Source organism: Vombatus ursinus, unplaced genomic scaffold (genome assembly GCF_900497805.2).
Source record: "Vombatus ursinus unplaced genomic scaffold, bare-nosed wombat genome assembly UNPS02014784.1, whole genome shotgun sequence".
In the NCBI taxonomy this organism is placed as follows: domain Eukaryota; kingdom Metazoa; phylum Chordata; class Mammalia; order Diprotodontia; family Vombatidae; genus Vombatus; species Vombatus ursinus.
The window spans coordinates 3,451,951-3,470,109 of NW_020954562.1; the positions used below are offsets into that span (position 1 = coordinate 3,451,951).

Here is an 18,159-nt window from a genome sequence, read left to right on the forward strand (position 1 = left end):
TAATATATATTATATTCTCGTATTGCCATTTCTTGGCCCATTTCCTTCCTATGGGATCTTTACCTCTGCCCCTTCAGCAGTGTAACTTGCTGTCCCCAAAGGGAAATAGCATTGTCTGGCTGTCAATTGGAATGTCAGAAATCTTTATCTGATGTACCTTTCTTGTACAGAATATAGATCAAGTTTCCCTGCAATCTCTCTGGGATCCAGCAATTTGCTGAGATTACTAAGACCCAGAAGCTCTTGCCAGTTTGTACATCTACTTCTTTACCTCATGTCAAGGGCAGGATGTGGTATTGAATGTTCTTTCCAGTTGCATCCTTGAGGAAACTTTACAACAACTATACCAATGATATCAGTTTGTTGGTATCTTCTATCCAACAAGGGATTTGGAGAGAGTAACCAGTGCTCTCAATGATTATGGGTGACATTTTATAGCTAGCATTACCAACAGCATTCATTAGCTCCATGTTAGACTGTAGGGGCCATGAATGTAGGTACTGTGATTTATCTAAACTTTTTATCTTTTCTTGCAACTATCATAGTGCTGACTACATATGGCAGACAATAAATATCAAATGAATGAATTGGCAGGTAGCTGAGGTAAAATTTGCCCTTCAAGATATCCTCACTCTTCCTCTATTTACATCTTTTTCTCATGTTTTCATTATCACATTATCATTTTCACTGCGAATACTAAGTAGAAGATTTTTCATCCATAGCAAGAAAAGTCCTCACCTAGGATTTCCTTGGTATGGGGAGCTTGCAGTAAGGAAACTTCTTTCATCACTGCAGATATGAAACATCTTTGCAACTTATTTAACGTGCTGAGGGTGCTACTGAGAGTCTGACTGTGGTGCTGATTTGCCCACACTCACACATAGTCAGTATTTGTCATAGGGGAACATGCAAGGGAATGCTGGAGCCAGCTCTAACCAGCTGATGGGAGCTGATAATTAAATTTTTAGCAAAAGCATTGATACTTCAGAAATTGGCGAACACCACAAATCAGGGTTTGATTTACTGTTTTGTTAGTTATCTAGACTTAAAAAAGTGATGGAGAGGCAATTAAGTGGCTCAGTGGATAGAGCACTGGCCCTGCAGTCAGGAGAACTTGAGTTCAAATTTGACCTCAGATACTTACTAGCTGTGTAACCCTGGGTAAGTCACTCAACCCTGATTGCCTCCCCCACCAAAAAAAAAGTGATGGAGGAAACACTAATAATGCAGATTAAACCTAAAAATGTGTCCTGTGTACCTTTTTCTCTTGGAGAGCTAGTTGTTATTTATCAGTATATTCTTTGGTATAGAACTTGAAATCTAATCTTCTGAATCAAATGTCTCTTTAAGTACAGCCATGCCCTACGTAATATTGCCTTGCCCCACACTGTTTCACAGTACAGTTATTAATACAGAATTAAACTTGACTGGAACACCCAAAAACCTGGCTACAAAATCACTGCACTAATACCCTGAAAAGCAAATTAAATGATCAGTTGTGATATATGGAGGCTTAAGCCCCAGCCATGCAAAATCCCCTTAATGTGTTTGCTTTCCTTTGCTATGTTACTTACTCTGGGTGCATGGACCTACCTTTGCTGAACTAATTTAGTATTTTATGCAGGGCATCCCTGCATTAGAAGCAACATGCTGTCACGGCTAGGGAACTGCACCTGAGGCTGAAGAACCTGGATTTGGATCTTTGCTGTGCCATTTATTAGCTGTGTTACTGCAATCTCTCTGAGCCTCAATTTCCTTGACTGACAAAAGGGTGGGGAGGATTGGTGGGGGTGAGAAGGTATGGCAGGAATAATAATATTTTCACTACTCACTTCACAGATTACAAGGAAAACACTTTTCAACATAAATGTGAATGATCAATAACATTATTGTGCAAAGATATACCCAGTCTATACAGTTCTGAATCCCTGATACAATAATTATCAAAATAATTGACAAATAGCTATTTATATGCTGTTTAAAAAAAAAACTTTGGTTCCTCCTATCTATAAAAAATAAGAGTTCTTCAGAAAACTTTAAAAACACGTCTAACCCTTTTCAAATATGAGTAAGATTTTGGACTAGACAATGTAATAATGATGATTGATGATGATGGTGATGATAGCTGACATTTATATAGTGCACTAAGCCTTGCAATTTACTTTACATACATTCTTTCATTTGAACCTAACAACAATCCTACGAAGGATATACTATAGGTATTATTATTCCCATTTGGCAGATGAAGAAACTGAGGCTCATAGAGTTGTGATTTACTCATGGCCACACAGGTAGAACCAGAGATGGGACCTGACCATCAGCTTCTTATAGTCCAATGCTAGTCAACCTCTAACATCTTTCCCAACATTTAATTATTTGATCAATCTGTGAATTATTATCATTCCTGATACTGAGTACCACCATCCTGCAGATATTTGGCAAAAGAGATAGCTAGGATCTAGTTTGGTCAGAAAGGCAATGTGCAATAATTTTAGCAGGGAGAAAGTATGTCTTTTCCCATCATCACATAGACATTGGAGTACACTGACTTCTCTCTCTGATCTGATGCCATGTTGCCTAACAAGGTTTTGACAGGGAAATTTAATGATAAACAAATGAAAGAAAATTCCCCTGAGGCATCAAGAGAATTCTCATTTCTGTGATAGCATTATTGCTTTAAGCAGTCAACCAAAAACGGCATATCAACCTAATCATGTGAATTAAAACACTTCAGCAGAAGAACATTATAATGTATATTTTTGTTGCTGAGCTCAATTCTCCAACCCATGGATTAGAACGTGGAGCCTGACTCTTTGACCAGTAGGACAGAAAATGAGTTCCTGTCAAAGTGAAGATCTTTGTGGATTTAGGCAGGAAAAGAAAACACCTTTCCCCATATCCCCAGGACTTGATATTCAATACCACTACCATGGTACAATCAAATACATAACTGATCTGTATTACCTGGACATGGGTGCTACTGTCCTGTTAAAGGCACAGATGAAGAGGGTCTTCATAGTCATTCAAATGCCCACTTTTGTTTGTGTAGTTTTTCTGAGCAACTCTGACAGTCATTTATGAAAGGCACCAGCAGAGGGTGCTGTGGGTGTCAGCCATGTTGCCTTTTACTTTTCAACAGAAGCCTCAGGACAGCTGGTTGTCAATCATACTTTATCTGCATCCCATCCCTTCATAGGCTACAATGGGGTCTAAAAATCAGTCTAATCAAATTTGTCTCAATTTGGCCCATTTCCCTCCTATGGGATCTTTACCTCTGCCCCTTCAGCAGTGTAACTTGCTGTCCCCAAAGGGAAATAGCATTGTCTGGCCGTCAAAGTCTATGCATGTCAAACAACTGGAGGGGACCGAAGGTTAGCACCATATATCAGACTGCCATGCTCTCCCTTCTCTTGCAGTGTTCTCTTACAAAAGATTCCCTTGAGATGTCTTCACCCACTTAGGTACAATATGTCCTTCTCAGGGACATGCCAGATACAGTTAACAACAGGAGCAGTGGCCAAGAACTCCAGATGAGAATTCTTTTCACTACTTAAATCACATGACGTAAGAGTCAAATGAGTATACTGGCCTTTCTCTTCTCCATGACTTCAGAGGTAGGATTATGACATTTTCCAGGGCCAAAAAAGGAGAACTGGCATGTGTACACATTCTGTGTTTAAGAAAGAGATCAGCAAATGGGAATGCTTTCATGCCCTTATTTATCTTTGGGTTTTTTTTTTTTTTTTAATTCTACTTTCACAGAATTAGACAGAACAGAATGAATGAGCTATGGCTTCAGGCAAGATGCCTAACTCCATCGCTCTGTCATCCTGTGCCAAAATTGATAATGTTAAAGATAATCTTATCTGATTTTCACTCAAAAAACCCAAATTTCAAATAAACAATGTTTTTTGCATTGTGTTTTGTTGATATAAATAGTAATGCATATTTATGGATGGTTTATGGCAACTCATTAGTGAGTGGTTCAACAAGTTGAACACACTGTTGGATTAAGTGATTTAACTCTTTAAACTGAAAGTATCATCTTAGGCTTGCTTCAGTAAATACAATTCCAGATAAACAGGCAAAATTTTGAGCACAATAACTGGAGAAAAACTTACTTTTAAGTCTAATGGTACACTTCCCTAAATGACAAAAAAAAAATGCCATTCAGACTATATCGTGAAAATGAAAGAGCAAAACTAATAATATCTTAATTGTCTCACCTGTAAAATGAGGTTTGATCTAGATGACCTCTAAGATCCTTTCCAGCTCTGTATTCCTATGATCTAGTCTATTACATCTTTTTTTTTTTAAATCCACATTATGCACCGCTGTGGCCAGTTATGTAAACTCAGAGGAAGGAAACTTTATGAAAAATGAACAGTTATAACTAGGGCTTACTGCCTTAGGTTTTATTCCAGGGTGCCATCATCCAACAGATAAGATTTCTTTCCATGGAAGTCCAGAAACCCGTTCATCTCAGACGTTTCAGTTATCCATTTATCTTGTATCATTGTGTGTTGGTAGAGAGGAGGAACCACAAAGGTCCCTCTCATTTCCCAAGGCCTACCCTCCATCACAAGGCTCTTGCCCCAATTTCACCACCTCCCCTTTTCACTTCCCTCAATTCAACCTCTCCCTACCCTGCCTCCTCTGAAGGGCTGCCTACTGGGACTCCAACAGACTGGGGTAGACTATACCCTGTACATACTCCACACTCCCCATCCCTTCCCAGGTGAATCTGCCCCACTCACCATACTTCCTAATTACATCTCTGATAATTAGCTACACATATATTTCAAGTCAAAAAATCTTCAATGGCATCCCGGGGACCCCAAACCAATTGGCACAGATATTTTTATCACTGAATTATTCTAAGTATAAATGCTCTGCTCACTTCCCCCCAATAAATAAATAGGTGAATGAATAAATGAATGACTAGATAAATAAGAAATTGAGATTAGCAAGGATTATTGTGATCTCTCCCTCCTCAAATTTCTCCTAGCACTTTGCTTTGTTTTCTTCTGCCTTTATCATGTCCTGCTTTCTATTCTTAATTCAATAAATACTTAATTAGCACCTACTATATGCAAGACATCGTGATAGCCTCTGGGGATACAAAGACAGAGGGAAAAAACACTCCTTCCCTCCTTAGAGGTACCTATCTACATTCTACATATACCTGTGTCAATGTAATTATAAGATGATTTGAGAATGGGGAGAGCACTGATAAATAGGAGAGAAGTAATCAAGGAAATCGAGTTAATTGGTACACTCGACATACTCCTCCTACTCCCCTCCCTCATTAACCTGGAAGCTCCAGAGGCAACAGAAGAAATTTGCTCAGTTTGTGGTCAAAAGACACGGGTGAAAATGGCACTTCTGCCACTTAGCATTTGTGTTACCTTGGGCCAGACCCTTAGGCTCTCTGGTCTCAGTGCCTCTGCTATAAAAGGAAGGGGTTAGACTAGAAGGCTGATCAGGTGCCTTCCAGTTCTACACCTATGATCTTATTATCCTTGAGGGCCGATACTCATTCATTTTCATCAATCTATCTCCAGCACTTTGCATGTAGCACATGTTTCATAAATATTTGTTGAATTGACAACTTAAACTATCCTTTTGAAAAATGACCCTCAAATATAAACTATCATAAAATCTCCAGAAGTCATGGTTCTAGAGTTGTTTCTGGGGCAACTACACTTCTAGAGTTAAGAAAATAACCAAGATTTGACTTCCTATCAAATTAATGAATTAGAAAAATGGATCATGTTATCAACTCTTCAGGTCCAAATTGTTTTGACAGAATATTGAATCCAATTTGCTAGTCAGTTAAAAATGTCGTAATGTATAGGAATCATTAAAGTATTGACTTTTTTCTTTTAATCTGGCAGGGGAGAAGGGAGAAGATGGGAGAGAACATTTAATTAGGATAAAACCAAAAGGCCACACAAAGCCCAACACTTTTTTTTTAAATTTTAATTAATAGTACTCCAGCCACAGATATTTAGGTAATCAGTAAATCTGGATATAGAGCTATAGGGCTGATGGACAAAGGCAGAGTTTGGTCAATATGTTTGCCAGTTTCCTCATCAGTAAAATTAATGGTCTAAACTTGATAATTCTTGAGATCCCTTAAAATCCTAACATATTGTGATTATAGGCATGCACACAAGAGCTTTAAATCATTCATTCATTTATGCATTTGATAAATATTTATTAAGAAGATACTACATGCAAGGCATTGTGCTAGGCAATCAGGGTTAGACAAAAATGTATGAAACATAGTCCCTTACACATTTTTTTCCTCCCTTTTTTCTGCCTCTCCCTACCCTACCTCATCATGGGCAATTTGTGGTGTGATGTGCCTCAACTTGGGTAGACTATCCTCTGTACCTATGCCACATCCCCCTCAAGTGAATATGTCCCAGGCACCAAACTTCCTAGTTACAGCTCTGATAGTTAGCCAGTACCTGGCACATAGAAAGCACTTAATAAATGTTTGCTGGCTGACTGTCTAGATTATTTTCTTTTTTTTTAATACTTTATTTATTTTTTTTATTTTTTAATGGTAATTTTTATTTATTTTTTTGTTTTCAACATTTACTTCCACAAGATTTTGAGTTCCAAATTTTTGCCTCATCTTGCCCCTCCCCCCACCCCAAGATGGCATGCATTCTGAATACCCCTTCCCCTTGTCTGCCTTCTCTTCTATCTCTCCCCCCCTTCTCTTATCCCCTTCCCCTTCAATTTTCCTGTAGGGCAGGATGGATTTCTGTACCCCATTTCCTGTATTTCTTATTTCCCAGGTGCATGTGAAAACATTTTTTTTAAACATGTGTTTTTAAAACTTTGGGCTCCAAATTTTCTCCCTTCCTACCTCCCCACCCACCCTCATTGATAAGGCAAGCAGCTAAATATAGGTTATATATGTGCAGTTATGCAAAATACTTCCATAGTAGACATGCTGTGAAAAACTAACTCTATTTCCCTTAATCCTATCCCACCCACCCATTTATTCTATTCTTTCTTTTGACCCTGTCCCTCCTCAAAAGTACTTACTTCTGATTACCACCTTTCCCAATCTGCCCTCCTCTCTATCATCCCCCTACTTTCTTGCCCCCTTCCCCTCCCCTATCTTCCTGTAGGGTAAGAGATTTCCACACCCAATTGAGTGTGTATGTTATTCCCTCCTTAAGTCAAACCCTATGAGAATAAGATTCACTCATTCCCTCTCACCTTCCTCCATTTCCCCTCCACTGTAAGAGCCTTTTCTTTTCTGTTTTTTTTTTGTGGGATAATTTACCCCGTTCTACCTCTCCCTTTCTCCTTCTCCTAGTATATTCCTCTCTCACCCCTTAATTTTATTCTCCAGATATGACCACTTCATTTTCAACTCACCCTGTGCCCTCTATCTATCTATATCAGTATATACATACATATAATTTTTTCCCCTCCAACTACCCTACTACTGACAAAGGTTTCATGACTTACAAATATCATCTTTCCATGCAGGAATATAAATAGTTCAACCTTAATAAGTCTCTTATGATTTTCTCTTTCCTGTTTACCTCTTCATGTTCCATTCGAGTCTTGTATTTGAAAGTCAAATTTTCTATTCAGCTCTGGTCTTTTCATCAAGAATGCTTGAAAGTCCTCTATTTCACTGAATGACCAATTTTTCCCCCGTAGGATTATACTCAGTTTTGCTGGGTAGGTGATTCTTGGTTGTAATCCTATCTCCTTTGCTCTACAGAATATTATATTCCATGCCTTGCAGTCCCTTAATGTAGAAGCAGCTAAATCTTGTGTTATCCTGATTGTGTTTCCACAATACTTGAATTGTTTCTTTCTGGCTGCTTGTAATATTTTCTCCTTGACTTGGGAACTCTGGAATTTGGCTACAATATTCATAGGAGTTTTCCTGTGGGGATCTCTTTCAGGAGGAGATCAGTGGATTCTTTCAATTTCTATTTTGCCCTCTGGTTCTAAAATAGCAGGGCAGTTTTCCTTGATGATTTCTTGAAAGATGATGTCTAGGCTCTTTTTTTGATCATGGCTTTCAGATAGTCCAATAATTTTTAAATTCTCTCTCCTGGATCTATTTTCCAGGTCAGTTGTTTTTCCAATGAGATATTTCACATTGTTTTCTAATTTTCCATTCTTTTGGATTTGTTTTACAGTGTCTTGATTTCTCATAAAGTCACCAGCTTCCAATTGCTCTATTCTAATTTTTAAGGAAGTATTTTCTTCAGTAATCTTTTGGACTTCCTTCTCCATTTGGTCAATTTTGCTTTTTAGGGCATTCTTCTCCTCATTGGCTTTTTGGACCTCTTTTGCTATTTGGGTTAAGTTATTTTTTAGGGTGTTATTTTCTTCAGTATTTTTTTGGGTCTCCTTTAGCCAGCTGTTGACTTGTTTTTTGTGATGTTCTTGCATCACCCTCAGTTTTTCCTCTACTTCTCTTACTTGCTTCTCAAAATCCCTTTTGAGCTCTTCCAAGGCCTGGGACTGATTCATATTTTTCTTGGAGGCTTTGGATGTAGGAGCTTTGACTTTGTTGTCTTTTTCTGGTTGTATGTTTTGATCTTCTTTGTCACAGAAGTAAGATAATATAGTCTGACTCTTTTTGTGCTGCTTACTCATGATCCTGGCCAATTACTTGAGTTTTAAACTCTTTGTTAAGGTAAAAGTCTGCTTCCAATGTGAAGAGTGTACTGTCCCAAGCTTCAGGGGTTTGTACAGCTGTTTTCAGAGGTACTTCTAGGGACCTGTAAATTTTCATTTCTTCCAAGGTGGTATGATAAGGGGCGAGGTGTTTCCTCTCCACCGCACCAGCGTTCCTCCTCACCCCAGTACTGCCCCTCAGAACTGTGATCCACATGCAAGCACGGGTAAAACAAGAGATTTCTGCCTCAGCACTGGCAAAGAGATCCCTGTAATCCCCCTCGATCAGCCACTGAATTCCCCCTCAGTCTGTGGGCTGGAAGCTCAGGAGGCAGCTGCTGCCGCAAGGGCATGCTCAAGACTTGTGACTGAGACTTAGCTCCTCTCTCACCACAGTCACAGACTTTTCCCACTGACCTTCCAAGTTGTCTTTGGCATTCATGGGTTGAGAAGTCTGGAAACCACCACAGCTGCCTGCGATTCAGTCCTCTGAGGCATGCTCCAGGGTCACTGCTGAGGCCTGCCCTCCCACGCCAAACTGCGCTCCCGCCCGGCGCGATATACCTTTCTGATCAACCATCCAGGCTGTTTTTGGCTGGAAATTTGTTTCACTCTGTCTTTTTGTGGGTTCTGCTGCTTTAGAATTTGTTTAGAGCCATTTTTTTAGGTATTTGGAGGGCTTTGGGAGAGAGCTCAAGACAGTCACTGCTTTCCCTCCGCCATCCTGGCCTGTCTAGATTATTTTCAAGAGAAGTAGATTGTTAATACTTTGGGTTCCACTTCCTTTTTCAGAAATTGGCTCAGTTGCTTAGTTTTTCCAATAACAAGTTTTCTGACATTTAAACTGAAATGTAGTATTGTTACACCTTGAATCAACTAACAAAAACTCCAGCACATGATGCATTTATTCATAAAGAACAGGAAAACAAATTTCCTCCAGTGCCTACTGCCCAAATAGTGCCTAGCTAATTTCCTTGATCTTTTCTCTACGGCAGGTTCTTCTAGCACTGCATTTGTATGAGGAGAATGAAAAAGCCACAGCATAAGGAACACAGGATTTCAAAATGACTTCTCTTGACCAGTTGATTGGGTAGCAGAATGACTAGACCATACAGTGATCCTAGCCTATCGTTAAATGTCAGGAGAACTGACTTAACTGTGTTGTGACCCATTATTTTCTTCATCTAAATATCAACTATATTCAAATCAACCATCATATAGTCCATTAAATTTCCTCAGTCCTCCTAATAGCCCATCATTGAGCAATGAACTAGAGAATGACAAGGGATGGCAAGGCTGCATTGTTTCAGAGAGTATGTGGGTTATCTGATCAGTGACCTGCAAAGCATAATGCTAAGCTTCTAGTATTTTTCCAGAAGTAGACTAGAGTACTTGCTATTTTTTTTTCACATTGGGTGGGCCCTCTATGGGAAAACATTGAAGAACACAGAGGAGAGTTACACAGCACAGAAGCTACAATCTGCATCATTAGAGGGAATACTCCCATCTATGAGATCACAGAGCCATCGGAGGATTGGAAATTGAGGCAGGAACATAGGACTTTGAGCTAGACGGAACTTTAGAAGTTATCTAATCTAACCTTCTCTTTATAAATTTATAAAGTAGGAAACTGAGGCCCTGAGAGCAGTAGAGTATTTTCTTGAGATCACACTGGGAGTCAAACCTAAGGACTTTTGACTCCAAAGAAAGTAGGGAAGGGGGAATGAACCTAGACTGCTACCTTTGGAAATGGGATTTGGCCTGCTCTGTTTTTTGGGGGAGATTGATCTTGATATGAATGTGGTTTACAATCTAATCATCTTAAATCCCATATTAAGCCAATCAGTCATGATCCAGATGGTTGCTCAGCAACTGATCTGAAAGGGGTCATTCTGGGCCTACTTAGAGACTGACCATCATATCTCTCTCTGTCTCTATCTCTCTGTCTCTGTCTGTCTCTGTCTTTTTCTCTGTCTCTCTGTTTCTCTCTGTGTGCCTCTCTCTGTGTGTCTCTGTCTCTGTCTCTGTCTGTCTGTCTGTCTGTCTGTCTCTCTCTCTCTCTCTCTCTCTCATTTTATGAAGGACTCTCCCCTCCCTTTCTCCTATTATACTGTTGTAAGTAGCATCTGGGCATGTGTACCATAGACATATGTGCACCATAATTCCTTGTGCAACCAAATGCAACATAAAAATAGTGTGTACCATCATCTTTTAAAGCAAATATTCAAAGCAGATTAAGAAACCAGTACTATCTCACAAGTAACAGGTCTTCCAAACATATTGCAGGGATTTCAACTGCCTGTTGATTTTAATTTCATTAAATGAAAATAAAAAATTCTACAGTAAGCTTAAGAAAAAAAGCTGTAAAAAGGAGTATATTGCCATTAAAATGACCTCAGGCCACTCAGCATTGCACACTGCCATCTAGTGTGGAATCTATCTATTAATTCCAAATGTGAGGCTGGAGTCTTCAGGGATATGAATATACTGTATTTCTTAAGCAGATTTTTCCCTCCTGGAAAGACAGTTTTGAAACATATTTATTCATAATTGCTTCAAGAGAAGAAGTCTATTGGGAAGAAAATGAGATTACACATTCAATAAAACCAGGCCTGTCTCATAAATTAAGATAAGAAAGATCCGATTGTGTTAGCAAATATGAAAAGTTACAGATTTGGGTCGTGAAAGCATGAAATGTTTCCCCTCCAAAAAATGAAGTGACTTTTTTTTTCATTCTCTGCATTTCATTTTCAGCAAATATGCTTCATTCTTTACTATGAAAGTGATGGACGCTCATACTCTAAATGGAATGTGCAGTCATCTAGTTAGTTTAGTGTATCAGGATGTTCAAAAAGACATTTGAGGATGTTCAATAACTACTAATAACACTTTAAAACATTGTTGCGGGCATAGTTATAATCTCCACTTTTCTACAGGTTATCATTTCAATTTCAGGTGCCATTCTTTGTTCTTTTATTTCAACTCTTATTTTCTAACTTTATATAATGTCATTTTCTCATGATTGTGTTGATCCAAGAATTAACATAACATCTCTCAGTTTGTTTTTTTTTACCTGGGAAAGCCGAGCCCTATGAAGATGAAATATGGAAACTTTTCAGCAACTGGAATAGAGCAAAGGTTACTATAGGGGCAAGACAAATGGTACCACCTTTCTGATGGTCTCTGTCTCTGTCTCTGTCTCTGTCTCCATCTGTCTGTCTGATTCTCTTACTTGTCTCTGTCTCTGCCTCTATGTCTGTGTCTCTGTCTCTGCATCTCTGTCTCTGTCTGTCTCTGTCTCTTTCTCTGTGTGTGTCTATCTCTCTGTCTGTTTCTGTCTCTCTGTCTGCCTCTGTCTCTCTCCCTCTGTCTCTCTCTGTCTCTGTCTCTCTGTCTCTCTCTCTCTCTCTCTTTCTCTCTCTCTCATCTTATGAAGGATAGCCCCCTCCCTTCCTGCCATTATTCTGTTATAAGTAGCATCTGGGCATGTGTAGCATAGACAATTCACAATAATTCCTTGTGCAACCAAATGCAACATAAAAATAGTGTGTACCATCATCTTTTAAAGCAAATCTTCAAAGCAGATTAAGAAGCCAGCACTATCTCACAAGTAACAGGTCTTCCAAACATATTGCAGGGGTTTCAGCTGAGGGGTTTCAGAGAGAATGAGAGAGACAGAGACAGGGCCCATAAGAAAGGTGATACCATTTGCCCTCTAGCAACCTTTTCTCCACTCCAGTTGCTGAAAAGTTTCTATATTTCATCTCCACAGGGCTCCTTTCCCCAGGTAAAAAATGAGAGATGTTATGTTAATCCTTGGATCAATGAGTTCTACTGTTCACCATGAACTAGCATTGCTGTCCCTCCAATCCACTCACAATAACCTGGGTGCTTATCGACTATAAAAACGGCTAGAAGGCAAGTTTGGAAGATTACCACAATTCTTTCAAGTAAAATGGAAGTTTAAAAAAATCGGGACTGCAGCTTTCAGCCAATCAATAAACATTTATTAAGCACCTACTATGTGCTCACTATTAAGCACTGGAGATAAGAAAAGGAGGCAAAGGGCAGTCTCTGACCTCAAGGAGCTTACAATCTTGACCAATATATACAAAACAATATATACAAAGCAAGCTATATATAGGAAAAATAAGAAAAAATTAACAGAATAAAGGCACTAGAATTAAGAAGGGTTGGGATTTAGGTAAATCTTTTAGATGAGCCCTATGGGATTCTTTCATCATTGGTTATGTCCACATAGCCCAAAGTAAAGTGGAGATTCAACTACAAGTTATCCAGTACATTGACCATATCAACTGGATCACTGGCAAATCACTCATCCTTTACCATACACATGCTCTCTCATTTGGTCCTCACAGCAATCCTCTGAGATAAATGTTATTATTCCCATTTTACAGATGTTACAGAGAAACAGAAGATGAAAGAATGTAAGTGACTTTTCCACACAGCTCATACATATTTCAAAATACTTTGAACATCCTGATTTCTGACTCCAGGTTCAGCATTGTCATCTACTATGCCCCCAGCTGCCTCATGTTCCGGATCCTAAGCTAAATTTCTTAAGTAATAGTCATTACTTTAAATATTGATGGATTAGCCACCCTGTTTCCATTCATTCATTCATTCATCGGACAAATGATGATTAAGTGCCTACTGTATGCAAAGTACTTTATGTTTGAAAGTATGACCCAAGAAAACACAATTTTGTACACTACCTCTGCTTACAAGGGCAAAAATAAGATTCAGGATTACTACACTCCTTAATGTCAGCAAAGATTTCACAATTCTTTTGTCCACTTACAGAGTTTACAAGCCATAACAAAATAATGCTGTGGAAAAATATCTAATATGAAATAAATATGTCCAATTAGTATCTTTTCAATAAATGAAAGGATCCTGCCATATGGAGACAATAAGAATGTTGAGAATGTATCATAAAACTTTCTTTTCTTTTGGTTCTAGACTTGTAATTACATACACTCAGGAGCTCCCAGAATGGAAACTCCCTTAGCACTCCATCTACAACAAAGAATCTAACAGAGTTTCCTAGGGTCACAATAGATAATATGTATCAGATGGAGAACCTGAATTCAGGTCTTCCAGATTAGTTCAGCTCTCTATCTCCTATATCATATTGCCTCTCACCTAAAAGGTGCCAAATACATCAGACATGTTTGAAAATTCTTTAAAATGGACTTATTTCAAAGAAATACTGAGTAAGCATTAAAGGAAATAAATATAACTAATAAATCTCCAGGGACCAAAATGTAATTATAGTATAATAAGGTTCATATAAAAATAAAGTTTCTGAAATTGATTTATTCCATCAATTCCCTCTTAACTTAATCTTAGGCACATAATTCCGGTATGACAATGAATGTATCCTAAAATTCCTTTACAATATACAATAAAAGAATTTCTCAGCCAACCTTTTTTTTTTTAATTTAGCCAAATAACCTGTAGATGCCCTAAGGGCTTGAAAATAAGATTTGCATGTAAAAATAAAATTGGTTGTAAACCAAGGTAGGAAATTTAGAAAAAGACAGCAAGATCCTAAATTACACATTAACATTTTAATGTGTGATGATTTTACAGTATGTCTTCCTACCTATTAAAATTCCCATATCTGTGAAGAGCAAGAATGTATTATTGGCACAAGTCTGTTACCTGTGTTTTTTCAATGTAGTCACTGGCTAGGGATTAGTGTCTGTGAATCAGGCAAAGTGTAGATGGGTATTCAGTAAGCATTTCACTCTCTAATTATAATGATTTCATTTAAAAAAAATAAAACTTTGGATTCTCAGATGTTAGATACTTACCTGGAAACTGCTATGCATGTGGTTGCTAAGGGATAGGAATTCAGTTTGCAGGGTTTTTTTTTTCTTTCTCTGCCTTTCTGAGAATCACCCCCTTGGGTTTTGCCTCAAGGTAGTGAAAGTTAATTCTGCTCCCCACATGGAGATTTACATTACTTGTACTGGGATACACTCCAAGGTCTCATGCAGGGTATGAATTATCTTCAAGTCACAAAATTTAGAATGAGTATCTGTTGAAGTCAGTCCTTTCCCTAAAGTTAATGGTTTTCCTTTTCACATACCTGAAATGGAATGATACTACTTACCCACGAAATTTCACTGATAAATTAGTCTATGCTATAAGCTACTGCCCTTTCAGCATGATGTCCAAAATGATCTGAAAATTGAAGTCATTCCATCAGTTTGGGCCCAGAAATTGGGTGTAAAGTCTTATCTCAATATGGATGATTTTGAGCCCTGGGTTTCTGAACCCAAAATTCTGAAATAGATTTTCTGCCTGTAGCTTTGGCTCTGTACTTCAACAGATGAAATGGTCAGGTTAGAGATCTTAATGTCTGTCTGGTCATTTTTTATGCCTCTATCACATACCATCTCATCATCAAAATGTGGATTACTTGTCATCATCCGATCATCAGTAAGTATTAACTTCCTAATTATCAACAGAACGTTCTTTTTAAAGGAACAGGAGGATATATTTTAACCAGCAAACACATCTTTTCCATTGAGAGGAAGCTTCAGCATGTATTCCATGCACATTTTATAACCTTTCAAGGGCAATCTTCTTATGTCACATTTTAAAGAATTAAGTAGAAAGACATTTCCATAGGAAGAGCAATTTAACATTAGAACAAATCTCCCAAATTTACATTTGCTGTAATCTACTCATCATAAGGAGATTGATCTTTTATTCTGAATTACCAGTGCTCAGTTTGGGCTGCTCTCTGAAACTGACATAACCAAGATAATGCCTTACTCTTTACACTGGGTAAACTGACAATCCCTGTCTTGCTTGCAACCTTCATCTCATTGGACTTCTTACTCAACATAAACTGCACTTCCTTGCCTGTGTTTTTTTCTTCCTCCGTGAATGATTTAACAGCCCAGTAGTCTGCAGTAAGTCAGCTTCCTCTAATGTCTGGTCCAAGACCCACTAGAAAGAAGACTCCTGGTGCCTTCTGTTGGGTGCCCAACTTTTGATCTGTGAAGCACACCTACCAAAAGGTTATCTAGTCACTGCCTTAAACCAATGACAATAATAGCAATACTACTACTACTACTAATAATAATAATCACAACTCTTTCCATTAGATTTTGCTTTTTGCCTTTGTTATTTGGGGCTTTTGTTTTTTTGTTTGTTTGTTTTGAGGGGGAGGCATTTGGTAGCCCTACACGTTTATATGACCAATTTCTGCCGCTGGGGGGAGGGGATGTTGAAGGAAATGGAAAAATATACACAGAACGCAGCCCCCCCCCCCCAAGTCAGGAGATATACAAATGCCTGATTATACATCTAATCCTCAAAAGAGACAAGAGGGGTAGAGGGCGGAGGAGAAGAGAAAAGGGGAGAAGAAGCAAGTCTGCATTATTAAAATAACAGCATCAGAAAAATCCACCAGGTTTTCCCGGTAAGTTTTGGACAACAGCAGCAACAGCCTAATAAATATGTGCATCCTCACCCTTAGTAATGAACGTCTTCTCCCCAGCCAGCAGCAGCTCCTGGGTCTGTCTCCTGCATCTCCTCTGGGGCAGCGATGGCAGGAGCCACTACAGTGGGAGGAGATTTTGGACGGGTGGGGAGGGAGGAGGGGCAAACCAGGTATCTAGAGCTGGACTCCAGCAACCACTCCACATCACGGTAGTCACCAGCCCTGTTGTCTGTCGTTCCACACAGGCATCAGTCCCTCGAGTCTGTACTTGTCCTCCCTCTAAGTTTGGGTGAGAGGAGCTGGGGAGCCAGGTCTGCGCAGGGGAAAGGGAAGCAAAGAAAGGATGGTCTCCTGTACAGCTCCCTAGGCTAAGACCACCTGCTGTTAACCGTGCATTGGGATCTCTATTGAGTTCGGGATTGCAGTTAAGGGGCGGAGGGCTGGGAGGTGAGGAGGTGAGGGAGAGGAAACAATCGCATATAATGGAGTTGTGGTGATACACAAGGGAAGCAAGGAAGGGATAGATGCTGTGGTTGGCAGTTGAGAGCCCCCAACAGCAAGCTCTCTCCGTTTGAGATGCAGCAGCTCTGAGTCTAGGACAGAGATGGCACTTAGTAGCACCAGGGAGTGCCAGATAGCCAGCAGGGCCACGAGCCTTGCAAGTGGGCAGTGCCCAGGAAGGTCAGCCGTAGGTACACCTGAAGGCACCTGAGAGTGTGTGCATAGTCGGGGGAAGGGGAGAGTTGAGGCAAGGAGTTGAACGGATAGCAAAGAGAGGAGAAAGGACCAAGTAAGAGACCAGATAGCCTATCAGTTAGGAGAATGGATTGGGGTGCCGGAATGGTTCGGGGGAGGGTGGTAAACAGGGTAGCCCAACTGAGAAACTTGCAGCGCCATAGAGAGTCTGTCCATTGTGCCCCTACCCCAGCCCAGGACACTCACCGGTGCTTCCCCAAACCCATTCCAGGGCAGTAGCACTCTCCCACCTCCCCCACTCCCCATCCAGACCCGCCAACATTCTCAGAGAGTCCTTGGAAATAAGAGGCAAAAATTACCTCTCCGGAGGGAGATGGGGCTGGGGGCTTGCAGCGGCGGCCGGAGGTGTAGGCAGGCAGTGGCACCACAGACTTTAAGCTTGACTTTCCTCCTTCGGAGTGTATGTGTGTTTGTGTGTGCGTGCGTGTGTGCGTGTAGATATATGCGCGCGCGTGTGCGTGTAGAAGGAGCTGTAACCTGCTATTTATAGATTGGAGTCTCCAGCACCTCTGGCTGAAAAACCAAGAGGAAATGAGCAGAGCAGAGAGAAGCAGGGGCAGCCGCGGTGGTGGAGGCAGCACACTGGGCACAGGCAGCAGCTCAGAAAGAGACGCACGCACACATCCCCTTCCACCGTCACCCACCCTCTTCCCTTTCCTCTTCTCTCCCTCCCTCCCTCTGTCCTCGCTGCCAGCCCTGCCACACGCGCTGCTGCCGCCAGAGAAGTTGTCACAAGCGCCCGCTGCTGCTCACACACCCCCTGGCATAAATGCTACTTTCTTCCCCCTCCTCTTCTTCCTCCTCCACCCCCTCCATCTCTTCCTCCTCCTCCTATCCTTCCTCCAAGCCATCTCCTCCCAATGCCACCAGCAGATTAGCAGCAGCAACCAGGGCACTGGCTCAGCTCTCTTCGCAATCCTATGGAGCAGTTTGCGTGCCCTGACCCCCTCAGGCCAAAGAGGAGAGGGAAAACGTCCTTGGCCCCCTTCCGCCCTGCTGAGGTAGGCTGCTCTTGGTCTCCACTTCCCTTGGGAAGGACTGACTGGTCACCTCGTCTAGCAAGAGAAAAGCAGAGCTGCAAAGAAGAGGGTCAGAGGTGACCTGGTGCAGCCGCCTCGCAGGCCACTGCTGGCGAGCTAGAGAAATCAGAGAGAAAAGCAGGAGACTATGGCCTTAAGCACCCAGGCCGCAGGCTGGGTGAGTCTGCCAAGCCCAGGGGGAGCCCCGGGCACATCCAGCCCTCAGACTCT

General features: G+C 40.5%; 1 protein-coding gene across 3 annotated transcripts in view; it reads right to left on the minus strand.

Annotated features, from left to right (window-relative positions):
- The window catches only part of INPP4B (inositol polyphosphate-4-phosphatase type II B), a 920,894-nt gene extending 903,444 nt beyond the window's left edge, over positions 1–17,450 (minus strand). Inside the window, exons 1-2 of one of the 3 annotated variants that reach the window (XM_027866808.1) lie at positions 17,209–17,447; positions 16,184–16,466 (exon numbers count right to left, since the gene is read on the minus strand). The gene's annotated coding sequence lies outside the window, so the exon portion shown is untranslated. Of the gene's footprint in view, positions 1–16,183; positions 16,467–17,208 lie in introns of all 3 variants that reach the window. The other 2 variants (XM_027866807.1, XM_027866809.1) reach the window with 2 other exon arrangements.
- Positions 17,451–18,159: the final 709 nt, after the last annotated feature.